Raw genomic sequence first — 12,335 nt, 5'->3', positions numbered from 1 at the left:
TTAGTTAACTGTGCTCAGGTACAAACAATTTGAAAGTGATTGTTTTATCATGATGACAAAATAAATGATATCAGCATTTTTTTCAGACTATAGGAATTGTGAACAAGTTTTGCTCTCTATCAAAATTAATAATATTGAGCATCCCTCGAGCGTCAATGTTAATTTGGAAGTTTCTTTAGAAGAGCTTTATTGCTATTGAAAGCTATAGAAAGCTTCCAAGCGAACCGTTTCTTTTCTATAGTGTGTCTCGTTTTCGATGGAAGCCATGTTGCTCTACCACCACAACGGTCATTTCGAGAGAAAAAATGTTTCATTCTCTCTCTTTATCACAATTTCGATCACCATGGCAATGCTTGTGTTCTGCAGAGCGGGAGAATAGTCATGGATGAAAAATTGCTTCAACACATTCACAAAATAAACAGCGGGAGCAGAGCAAAGGAAATTGTATCAGCTAAACTATGCAGAGGAGCACGAAAATAAGTTAATCTAAGTGAAAAACACTGAGAAGGCGATTGACGAGGTCTCCATCTTTGGCTGATGGACGACAACCGGTGACTGCCGATCGATAGTTACGGAATTCCAAGGCGCTAGTTACTTAAGCTGATTGAATTTTCTTTCTTGTGTTTTTTTCCGGTTTGCTGTTAACTGATGTTTTCTATACTTTCCTGGGTTTCGACCGAGCTCAAAATTAGATCGCGTGTGAATGATGAGTTGTTGTGTATCGATTTATGACCGTGAGCTTGATTGCGCGTGGACCGTCCGGAATGACATGGGGACATGCCTGACAATAACGTGACTGATCTAGTTTATTGATTTTTATCGTTTCAGTTAATTGGCCGTGATTGGAGGACTAGTGGTCTTGCGCGAAAGGTACGTATTTGCATGAGCTTTTCTGTTCCACTTGAAATGTCCCGGCGGTATTTCTTCGTGTTTCGCCGACGGTGCATGCAAATTTATATAATGGATTTAAAGTTGAATAATAAATCAAACGCATTGAGCGTTTACTATGAATTATCACTAGTTTTGAAATTATTTTACAATTGTTGGAAGTTGTTATGAATTATCACTAGTTTTGAAATTATTTTACAATTGTTGGAAGTTTCACTCAATAATATGAATATTGTATTTTTCTAATGAAATACTCTTATGGTGTTTTAGTTGATTGAAATTTCTCGCTTGGGTAAAATTTTTTTCGACATCAGAAGAACAAGTTCACACACTGAAAGCGTTTTTCAAACCTGAACTGAAGTGGAGAATTGATTTTCTTGTCACAATTTCTCAACTGGTTTCAAGGAGGAAAAATTGGTCACATAACGTAGCTAGTGGAGCTAATTAATTTTCTCCAATCTACTAATCTGATATGCTTGGGTCCGTGTTAAATCTTAGCACTAAATCTTAGTTGGAGTTAGGTGTTCAAGATCAGCGAACAGTTTTTGTAGTGAAGTTCATGCAAGTGGTAGCACGTACACTTGTCGAAACAGTTGCCAAAGTGAGTTGATTTCTATTTTATTATTCTGATAATCATGATAACCAATGTTATCAATGTCTAAAACAGAAGGTAAGTATAAGAATTCATTAGCAGAATCTTCATTTATTTATACAACAGTTGAGAACCCGATGAACATGATGTCATTGATTTTGATATATCTTGTGTATGATTGCTCACCCGTTTATAGAACCGAATTACACGTAAGCTTGCACCTGAAATAAATATTGAGTTAACATATTCCGGTACAACAAAAAAGAAACTTGACTGCATAAAATATCGTTCCACCGCCCCCGATGCAATCTGTGACAAATTTTTTTTACCAACTTTCGCGTAGGCAACGCGTTGTTTTCGACAGAAGTACACCCATTTATATGTTGATGAGCATATCACATCACCGCACTATTAAATAACATCTTTTAGTTTGTTCCTTGCCTTTCGGAATAGCCTCAGAATAAATTGAGCACCATTGCACAGACCCAATGTAGGTACTGTGCAGTATATGGTTTGGAAATTTAAATAGGGCCGCTGGGGAGTGTATTCGTGGAGTCAAAAAAAAAGGGTATGAGACGAAGCATGAAAATCACGTTAACTGAAATTGCTTTTTACGATGTTGGAGTTACACTACTCGGCGATAGCTTGTTATAGATGACAACTTTTTCATTGGTTTTTAAATATGAGGTAGATTTCTTTTATTAAATAATTTTGTTAGGAATTTGGTTACCTTTCCAGAGTCAATAATGTTTCAATTATATGTCGGAGTTAAAATGACAATGCATGTTAGTGTTTAGACTCCAAAGGTAGCATGACTTTTATTAATATCTAACATTTTTTTCACGAAGAGGATCAAAACTGTATGCATGATACCTGAAAACAAATCGATTTTTAAAACTCAAAACCGTTCCAATTATCAATACCTTATTTTTATATGATCTTGTCTGGAGGGAGAATTTCGGTGTTCTGGAAGTGCTGCTCAGGGAAATAGTGCAAAGAAGGTTGTTTCGCTTGGTTATTTATATGGTTAGCGGAGAAACCACGAAACAAGCACTCACATCATGCACATGTAAGCCATCGTTGTTGAAACGCAGGCAAATTGGATATTGCACGTGGTGGTGATAGTAGGATGAGAAGTTTCCTGTAGTCTGCTACATATCATTTCACTCGTTGACTAGCTCTGCTCCCTGGGTGTCATGCTTGAAGTGGAGCCGAAACATGACGAATGCGGCGGAGAAAATGGAAATGTTGGCAGATAAGGTTTTTTTTTGCTGCTACTCTGTTCTCCATACTCTCACTGACATACGAATGACTGAGGTTGGGTCTGACAGTGATGGTTTCTTGTACTCGAAACAAGGCGATACCACGACGTCCCGAAAAGTCATCATCATTCAAGAGCTTCATGTTGATGAGCGTACACCGTATATATATTTTTTGTGGGTATGCAAGATGCAAAGATTGTTTGAACAAATAATGAAAGTCATTGTTTTAGGAATGTACTCTATCTGTGTACAAGATAGAGAACGTTCGTTCCAATGTATAGAAAAAGACAAGCATTTTAGTGATTGCATGTGCTCATGCATGAAACATGTAAATTACATAAATTTTCAGCTATCGAATTCAGTTTTGTATGTAAAATCACTAGACAGGAAAAACCAGTAATTTTGGCCCGGGATGCAAAATATGTTATGCATGTGTTAATTTGGAAGGATTTTCGGCCAAGATTAATTTTGGTAGAGGTTTATATTTTGTCGTTTTCGCTGACAAACAACAATTAATCTTAATATTCGACCCTATTTGTGCAAGGTTTCTCATACCAACGTAAAATGGAAGCCTGTATCGTCGTTAGCTACATTTACATATTTTCAGTGAAGCGGTTAGCTTTTACTAGCTGTTTAAGGAAAGAAGGGTCGAATTGATTAAAACAATTTTGCTTCAATGTATTTAATAATAGATCTCTTCTGCCTTTTCTACCCGTGAAGAGTTCCTCTATCATTATTATGCAAGGCGCACTCTTCTGAAAATAATCATCAGCTGGTACAAGGGTGTGCGTCTCGGGACTCGACCGACCATTGTTGCCTGTCAAAATTACGATGTTCCCAAGAGGGGTTCAGAAGGTACCGCCAGCTTGAAAATAAAGCTTGATAGGTTATACTTCTACGTAGCACTTGATTCTGTTAGCCATTGCGTTGTGAGTCAGAGAAATTTAGGATAAATAATTCAACCATTTGAAGGCAAAACTATATTTTTCATCATAACTAAACCAGATGCTACTGTCTTCACAATTCCTATGATATTACTATAACAAATAAAGAGAGAGAGAGACAAGATAAGTGACCAAAGTGAGGGACTCTACCATATTCCCACTGGACGATACGAAACTCCTCTCGTAATTGATTTCTTCTGTTTGACCGTTTCAGAACGAGGCAAAATTATGCCCGAATGCAATGAAACAGAATCAATACGCAATCATCCTCGATCGTAAAACTACGAAGTGTCTTACTCGGTTAGGGTGGTGTAGTTTGAATTTGTTTCTTGTTTCATATGGTATTTGAAATATAAATAAGCCCTAAATAGTTAATATTTAATATTACAAACATACGGTTTTCGGAACGTCCACATCGCGTAATTATAGAACTCCACACTTTCATCATAAACGAATTACTTTCAGTCTAGAAACTGCTACTTATTCTACCCTAAGTGAAGGCACAGCAATTAAATACAGTCGTTCCAAATATAGTGGCCAAAATAAGCGCCTTGCGATACGACGAACTAATATTCAAATTAAAGCTGAAGTGGTGTGTGTTTCTAATGAACATCCCACCTCTAATTTGCGCTTTGTCGAAACTTGACGATGGGGCAATCACGTGTCTTTGTTCCGGTGTCGGGTGTTTCGGTTTCGGTTGATTTATCTCACCCCAAGACATGGGATTGGTCTAGCGGAAGGAGATAAACTATATTGAGTTTGGTCGGGTTAGTGAGGGCTTTCAAGGTTTTTGGCATCGCTGTAGGTGTTACCGGTTCAAGCGGTGGAATGAAGCTAGCGGCAATGGATGTCGGCAAAAAGAGATCTTCCTAAGGAAGATTTATATGAAAGTTTCATCAAAACGAAACGTGGTCCGTGCCAATAGGCACACTATGTTTATAATCAGAAATTGGAGGGGTTAAACTCAATTTTCTCTGTCGATCCCTTTTTTGGCGAGCTTTGCTAGGAAATGAAGCAAGGCTCGGAAATAATGTGGCTGCCAAACGACGAGGTTGACATTAATTGAAAACGTTGGAAACCAGGGCTAGGCTCTTGCTTAAGGTTATTCATAATCGGTGAGTCTTCCTAACCGAAATGAAATTCTCTCCACATGAGGATTTATCATTGTCAAATAGACGTCATAAGCAAACAGATATACTCGTTTCTTCTAGGCCCGTTTGAAAGCTAACAGGTTCGTTAGTTATTGCTCAGAAAATCATAAATATATGTAAATTTGTAGCTCATATTGGAGGATGAGATTCAACATTAGTAGTTTGGTAAGTTTGAATAATTTAACCTTGATACGAAAACATTTTTTGTCAGATGATAAACTGCGCACTTCTTTTGTTTAAGAAATGTTTTAAATTACGAACTTTTTTAATACGTCGCGAAATTTCCTAAGAATGTTCGTTGCTTTGAATTCTTATCATGGTGAAACTTGTAGAGTGTGTATTTGTATTCGTCTTATGCCAAATCTCCCAGTAGAGTCCCCGTCAACCTTCTCGAATAACAATAATGACGAAAAACTTTTAGACGCACAACAGTAATTTTCTTGCAGGGTCTCATTTGAGTCTCGTCCTCAGCCATTCATAGGGTAACTAACGTGAACATAATTCGTTGCATGGTGTTGTCGGTACCACGCCTTTTCGCAATGTTTCTAGCTGACTACCCTGTGACAGAAGCGGAATGATGAAAACTTTTAAGGTAACTTAAACTAAATCCCTCCCCGCTTTTTTAGCGCTCAAAAATAGCTTTCTTGTTCACCAGTAGAAACTTTCTACCGCAGAAAGAAAATGAAACAGTTCTCGCTTGAACGCAAAATATAATCCTATGTTATCCTTTTTTATATAAGCGAATTTCAGCCAGGCTTTTCTTTTCTCGTTCGAAGAGCAAGAAGAAAAGCTACCAGCATTTTGGCCACATCGACAGTCTGTCGAAAAAACGTATCACGCTGCCTCAACGGAGAGCTGAGTTTGGTTGGAGACTATAAAAAATTGATGAAACTGCGAATTTTCTCTGTGTTGTACCTAAAGACGATAGTCACCTGATGTTATCATGCTTTTCCATCATCCTTGGTGACAAACAGTGGTGGGGAACCTGTTTCGTTCACTATAGCGAATAATAGTTGAAAATGCGTAGCGTACGAGAGTTTTTCGTTCAGGTGGTTTTGGGTTGATGAAATTCATTCCTTCACGGCGGGCTTAAGTTGATTTTTTTTCTTCTGCCTGCATACTGGCAATCGTGATGAGTGCTAAATTTAGCGCAAAATTTAGATTAAAAGATTATAATCAACGTTGCTGCCGAGCCATGCAAACATACAAGCAACCGTAAAGATACTGAAACGAAACATTCGATTAGAAGACATGTTCGAAAAAGCGAAGGGTTCATCTCCTGGGGATGGCAAGTCAGTGAAAATGGTTATTTATTGGGCAAAAAAAAAAGGCAGATTGTGGATCGATGTTTCGAGAAAAAAAGTTGGACACAAAAGAAGAGAAAACTATGGGGCGGCTAACGAACTGGTGTTGTTTTTCTCGTTACCAGCAAACAAGCTTAAGGCTATTTACTATTCATATCATCTTTTTTTTCCTGGGCCCGATTTATCCTTCCATTTTGTGCTAGCCAGAAAGGTTTCCGAGGGTAAATGATAGCCGCCTTTTTTCTACTACTTGGGGAAAATATGCTTGAATTATTAATATTTTCATCTGAGTACAAAAGCCAGGTTTACCGAAGGGATTGAAGCTACGAACGGCGGGATATGATAATCCAAACAAGATAACAGTTGATGTTGTTCTGAAAAAAAAAATTCACTTAAGTAGGACGCATGATTTTTTTTGTTTATAATTCGGTTGAAAATTCTTTTCTTGAATCACAAATACATGTTTACATGTTTTGTATTAGTATAATAATTTGGGGAGAATGTAATATAACATTATAGATACATTAATCCTTTGCGCTAATCCAATTTTTTTCTCTCCGTTTCGCAGTTGGCAGTTCAAATAGAATGTCTAGTTCATTTTAGCAGTTCAACTGATCAGCAAATTAGCATTTATTAATATATCGTTACTAGTTAGCGAACGTGATTTATAACAAGGGAAAATAGTGTGCGAGGATTTTTGTTTATTTCACAATAGCAAATTTCAGTTTCCATGAACAGCAAGTGCAGTAGAATGCGTTACGAAAAAAATACGATTACACTTGGAATCTATTCTAGAAATTTTATACAGAAAGAAATAGAATGTCTATATATTGTATCTATACTAAGCGTGTCATTTTTCGAAGCATTCAGATCGAAAACCATTTCAGCGATAGCCGTTTCATTAAAAATAGTTTCATTAAAAATCGTTTCATCAAAAATCTTTCTCGTTCCAAATTATCCATATTCGCAACATTATTGTTTTATACGTTTACTTTTACTTTAGTTTTACTTATTTTCTTTGTGTGTAAATGAGCTACGAGTGATGGCAATGTATCGGAAAGTTGAAAATAACTTAATTTTTCTAATGTTGTGGGAATTAATGATGTAAGGTTTGTTAGCGACAAAATCTGGACATATTAAATTAGGATTAAAACAAATTTGCTGTAAGTTCATTTGCAAATGCATTTTTTATTCATTTAATTGTGCATTATAAGTCATCTTAAAACTAGTTACAGTTTCTAAAAGAGGCTGTATGAAGAAACTATGAACTGTTGAATTTGCTCCAGGCATTAAGGTCTGTAGTTGTAGCTTGTTGTTCATATTGAGAGAGTTCTCTCTTCACAAGACAGCTTAATAGGTCGCAGTTAGGTGGATTCTTTCGGTACAACTCCATTCGCTTTATACTATTACAAAACATCTTTTGCGTAGTGACAAGTTGCCAAATCAAGCCAGAATAGCGAGGGAGCGTCCTGGCTGCGTAGGAATGAGAACAATCGCATCTTCAGGCATTCTTCGTGGTATATTTCCAAAAGTGATGAAGCTTTTCCCAAATATTAGCTATATACATCCTTTTTTGAATAACGACGTATTGATTTTTCGATCGAATGTGGTTCAATCGAACTCTAGCTACCTTTGATTTCGCTAGCGTTATTGGGAATATAAATGAAATATGATCGAAAAATGAATACGTCTTTATTCAGAATAAGGGTGATAAAAATATATTTGTTCGTGTTGAAATGCTCCTATGCGCCGTTTCCGTTGCATGGCAGTAAAAAGAAACATTCCGGGAAGCTGCTTAAAGTCTTTAAGTGCATAAGTTTCATCTTTAATTACCACGTCACATTCTGTTTATCATTATGATACAGTACAGTTTTCACCTTGATACACCTTGAAAATATGTACGAGGGTACGAAAGATCTAGTCTTTTCTGTAATATTTACTTCACCTTCGCGTCCTTCGGTTCCTGAGATCCGATTTTGGCTGTTTGTCAAACATGTTTCGACAGATTTGAAAACGTGATGGACAGATTTTTTACGGATCCGGATTTTCATTGCGACCGCACACAATTGCTTCTCGCACTTGCTCGTTTTTCGACGCCATGTTCGATCTGAAAGCTTGTAGCATCATCAAAAATGATTTTACACAATGAACAGACATACAGTTCATCAGTCTGCGAAATATTTTACGCGTTGATGAAGTATTTCTAGAGTTACACGTTTTTGGGGGTGTTCAGATTTTGTTGCGAGCTAACTTAAGATTTACTACAAACATCTCTTAGCTTGAATAAAGCCGAGAAAATCATTAAATAAAATAAATCTTGTTATTTTTTCCGATTTTGGTTGAGTTAGTACGTGCGATATTGGAAATTAATGTTAGTTTTAAAATAGTTTAACGATCACTTTGATTGTTTGAAATTGAAGTTCTCGTCGAGGTTTTATTTTGATAAAATAGCAACAAGTTTTCAAATAGCATAAATATAATGAATGGTTAGTTTGATCTAACAGCCTGAAGAATAAAAAAAACAAAATCAGTGAGTTTTTTCAATTATAGAAGTGCGCGAAGTTAACAACTGACCCTAGGATGGCTATCCATCTATTACTTGCTTGTTATGAAAATTTTACAGTTTGAAGACTAGTCACATGGCTTGGTGAAATATTTCAAAAATACATGCTAAATTTCAAAAATACATGCTAAAATTTCAAATTGCATCTCATGAAAAATCAATCTTATAATTAAGCACGACATTTTTCGTGCTTGATTATAAGATTGATTGTTCATGAGATGCATGAAATTAATGTTGATTAAACGGGTGATATCTAAAGTGCGAACACAAAATACACCTCAGTTATTTTTCAAGGCGAAACAAAATTAGCAGGGCATTCTGGTTGCAAATGTTGAAATAATTTCGTGTTCTCCTTTTATTACAATGGTAGGTATATCAGTAGAGTTGAATGATTTGTATAGTTATGGTATTTACTGTGTTGCATTTACTTGTTTTTATTTAAACATCTCTTTCTTAAGATATAGGGGTTTTAATCAGAAGATCTGTTTGAACTTGGCAATTAAAGAATTTTTCCGGATGCCGGTTGGATTGCAAGGAAGGCAGTTTTTAGCTGCAAAATGTGTGAATAAAAGTGATCGTGTTTCATATTGAATTGAAGTACTAGGACTGTTTTACAAATGCAGTGGTAATGTTTTAGAATATTTCGCAGTCAATTCGTAAGTAAACAGGACTATTGCATGATCAGTGCAATGCTCCTACGGACACTTAGAATCATTCCAAGCCGGCTCTCGAACTCAAATGACTCGAATATATAAAAAAGATAACAAAAAAACTTTAAATTCCATGCTATTAGCATATTTGCTCAATATCAGATTTGGGGCTACAATTAGTCAACAATCGATCACCTTTGCGTCGCCTTCGAAACAGTTTATTTATCGGTGCTATGTTCCGAACAAGATAATATCCGTCTTCCCCTAGCAATCAGCGTGAGAAGTCAATTCGGAAGTGTTTCTGAACTTTGTCGTAATATGAAGTTGGTGGCTTTATTACAGCGTGAAAATGATAGGCATAGGCCCGCTAACACTCGGAATGTTTCAATCAAAATTTTGCCGGCACGCAAACTCTAAAACTGCGCCCCGGGTGGAGGAAAATGCGAGTGTATACTATTTTGGTTAATGATACAACGAGCTTCTAGCGGCAATGTTTGATGACTCAAGCTGCTTTCTAATTATTTCCACCCGTTCGTATTTTGACGCCTTTTCTGCGGTGTTTTGAGCAAACACCTTCTACGAACGTTTCCTTAAAAATTTGTTGAAGCACTAACGTTTTTATGTAAATTCTCTTCCGACATTTGAACATTGCTACCACAGTGTTTAATTGTATGGTCTTATTCAAAGCAGCTCTCTTGCTGTTACTGTGAGTCATTTTTTTTCATTTTGTTTCAAATTTTCCAACTTTGTTTTCGGCGCAAAACATGGTTGTTTGTTTAATGAAAAGAATAATTCATCCATTTAGAAAATAATTCGGTGCTTTTTGCTGCTCTAGTGAGGAGGGAATTTTGTTTGCTCTAATGGATTCATACGTTTGTTCTTGCCTTACTGAGCGTTGCAGCAGCAAAACTTAAAAATTGATGTCTTCAATATATTCGTTTTAATGGTTACTTCTTCCACTTGTACATGACATTGATGAGGCTGTTCTGGTAAGTTATTTGGAGTGAATTAATTGAATCGATGCGAAGAACAAAAAGTACGATTGTGCTACCAGCGGGTTTCTTAGTTGAGTAAGATTTTGGGATTTTTCATTGGTTTCCGGGTTTATCGGGCGTTATACGAAACCGGTTGAAATTTTGGGCAATGAATAATAAGTCTGGCTTAAAATTAGCTCCAATTACCAGTATTTTTTTTTTGTAAATTAATACAGTACTTGAGCAATGGAAAATTAGATATTAAAACAGCGATAAAACGGTAGATTTTTTTTTCCTTTTTCGAAAGTTCTCAATTTACTTTTGAGTAGTATCAAAGTAGAGATGGTCTATCAGTTCGTATACGTTTTATTGGTAACGTAGTTCGTTCTGCAAAAGTGAAAGTTGCCATCGCACACCGGGAGCAGCAGTTTTCTATCGTCTTCGTCGTCGTCGTCGTCGATTTATGTTTGTTGTTGTGCGAAAACATTGATTTTCCATACAAGTCGAGACACATAACGGAACTCCTTCCCCTGGGCTCCTTGGGCATGCTGGCTTTTTGTAACGACAAACAAACACATCACAACCTCTTTCGCTGTCCATTTAGGGCGATGGCATAAATCAATTTCATAATTTTCCTTTGTTGGAAGTCCGCAATGGGACGTCACAGGCAGCAGCAAATGTTTACTCCTTTCTCTTCGCTATCGATTGGTTATTTTCGCTCGACTGAAAACATAGAAAAAGTATTCTCTGCGGCTTTTTCTTTTTGCTGGCACCCACGGGTTTACGTTGTAAGGCTAAAATATGAATTGGTGCAATAAAAAAGGAGTAGAACTAATATCAATTGATATTTTATTTTTTGTAAAACGGATGGATTGTAAAAAGTGAACGCTATAGGGTTTCACTTTCGATGCCATAAATTTTACGCAAGTAGATCTATGCGGCTTGAGCGTTTGCATGACTTAGAGATCATTTTTGTTTGCATTGTTGATGAACAGAGAAAAATAACAGTTGGCACCAATTTCAAATCAGAGAGTAATACTTTTCTAAATAAGAAAAGCATATACAGGTTTGCGGTGCATCAATAGTATGCATTCATGATCCTCAACTATTAAACAGGAAACCTACAAGCAACTGACAGTCAATCATTATTTTTGTGTAACTTTCATCAGATTTTTTTTACCTATTCTGGAAGATACTTTCATATTCAGGAAGTTGAGCCGCAGTTCCTCGTGTGATGTGATTCAACAAACAACCAATTAACATCTCATAAAAAGTTTACAATCCGTCAAAGTAACAATACCACCAGACGATCTCATCAGTTGACCGATTATACTGCCATAATTTGTGAATATCATTTTATTACCGACCATATTCCTGACCAGGTCAAGAGTACTTCTTGTATGGAATCGTTCACACTCTGGTCGGTCTTGGTGTCCTGCAAGAAAGAGCGACAAAGGCAGTGGCTACAGATGGCGAGACGCGATGTCATAAAAAGCCGTTTAAAATTATCCTGCAAGTGTCAAGTGCTGCCCGCTGGCCGGAAGGTTAGGAGTATATCTTATGGCTGTTTGGGGGTACTTTTACGAACTGTTAGCTGATAAATGTTGAGTTTGGCCTTCAACATAACCATCACTCGTTTTTGAAAGACTACTTAGAGTGGAGTACGGAATTTTTCATTTATATGAGGCGGATGGCCAGGAATAACACGTTTGATTGTAGTTACTTTATTGACCTCATCGTCTAGAGTGTTAATCGAGCAAAGCAAGCATAATCATTAAGTTTAACCCAAACGCCTCCATAATTGATTACACATGGCTTACAGGCTATCAACAACTCATTACACTCTGGCTAATCTTACACAGTTCATGTGATAATGTCCTCTCCAATCCTGCAGCTCGTTAACGTTTTGTTTGAGTGTAATACGAGCACAGCTATACTCGTTGTTTATTTATTTTATGCTACTAACGATCAGCACATTTCCAAAAATTGAAGCTTGATACAGTGAAA

General features: G+C 36.7%; 1 protein-coding gene across 2 annotated transcripts in view; it reads left to right on the top strand.

Moving 5' to 3' along the window:
* Window positions 1–1,411: 1,411 nt before the first annotated feature.
* LOC131428861 (homeotic protein ultrabithorax-like) overlaps window positions 1,412–12,335 on the top strand; it is a 349,128-nt gene continuing 338,204 nt past the window's right edge. The window contains exon 1 of one of the 2 annotated variants that reach the window (XR_009229404.1): window positions 1,412–1,489. The gene's annotated coding sequence lies outside the window, so the exon portion shown is untranslated. Of the gene's footprint in view, window positions 1,559–12,335 lie in introns of both variants that reach the window. The other variant, XR_009229405.1, reaches the window with a different exon arrangement.

This window comes from Malaya genurostris, chromosome 1 (genome assembly GCF_030247185.1).
Source record: "Malaya genurostris strain Urasoe2022 chromosome 1, Malgen_1.1, whole genome shotgun sequence".
NCBI lineage: Eukaryota > Metazoa > Arthropoda > Insecta > Diptera > Culicidae > Malaya > Malaya genurostris.
The sequence above is the reverse complement of the archived record's forward strand: the minus strand, read 5'-3'. Positions and strand labels throughout refer to the sequence as shown.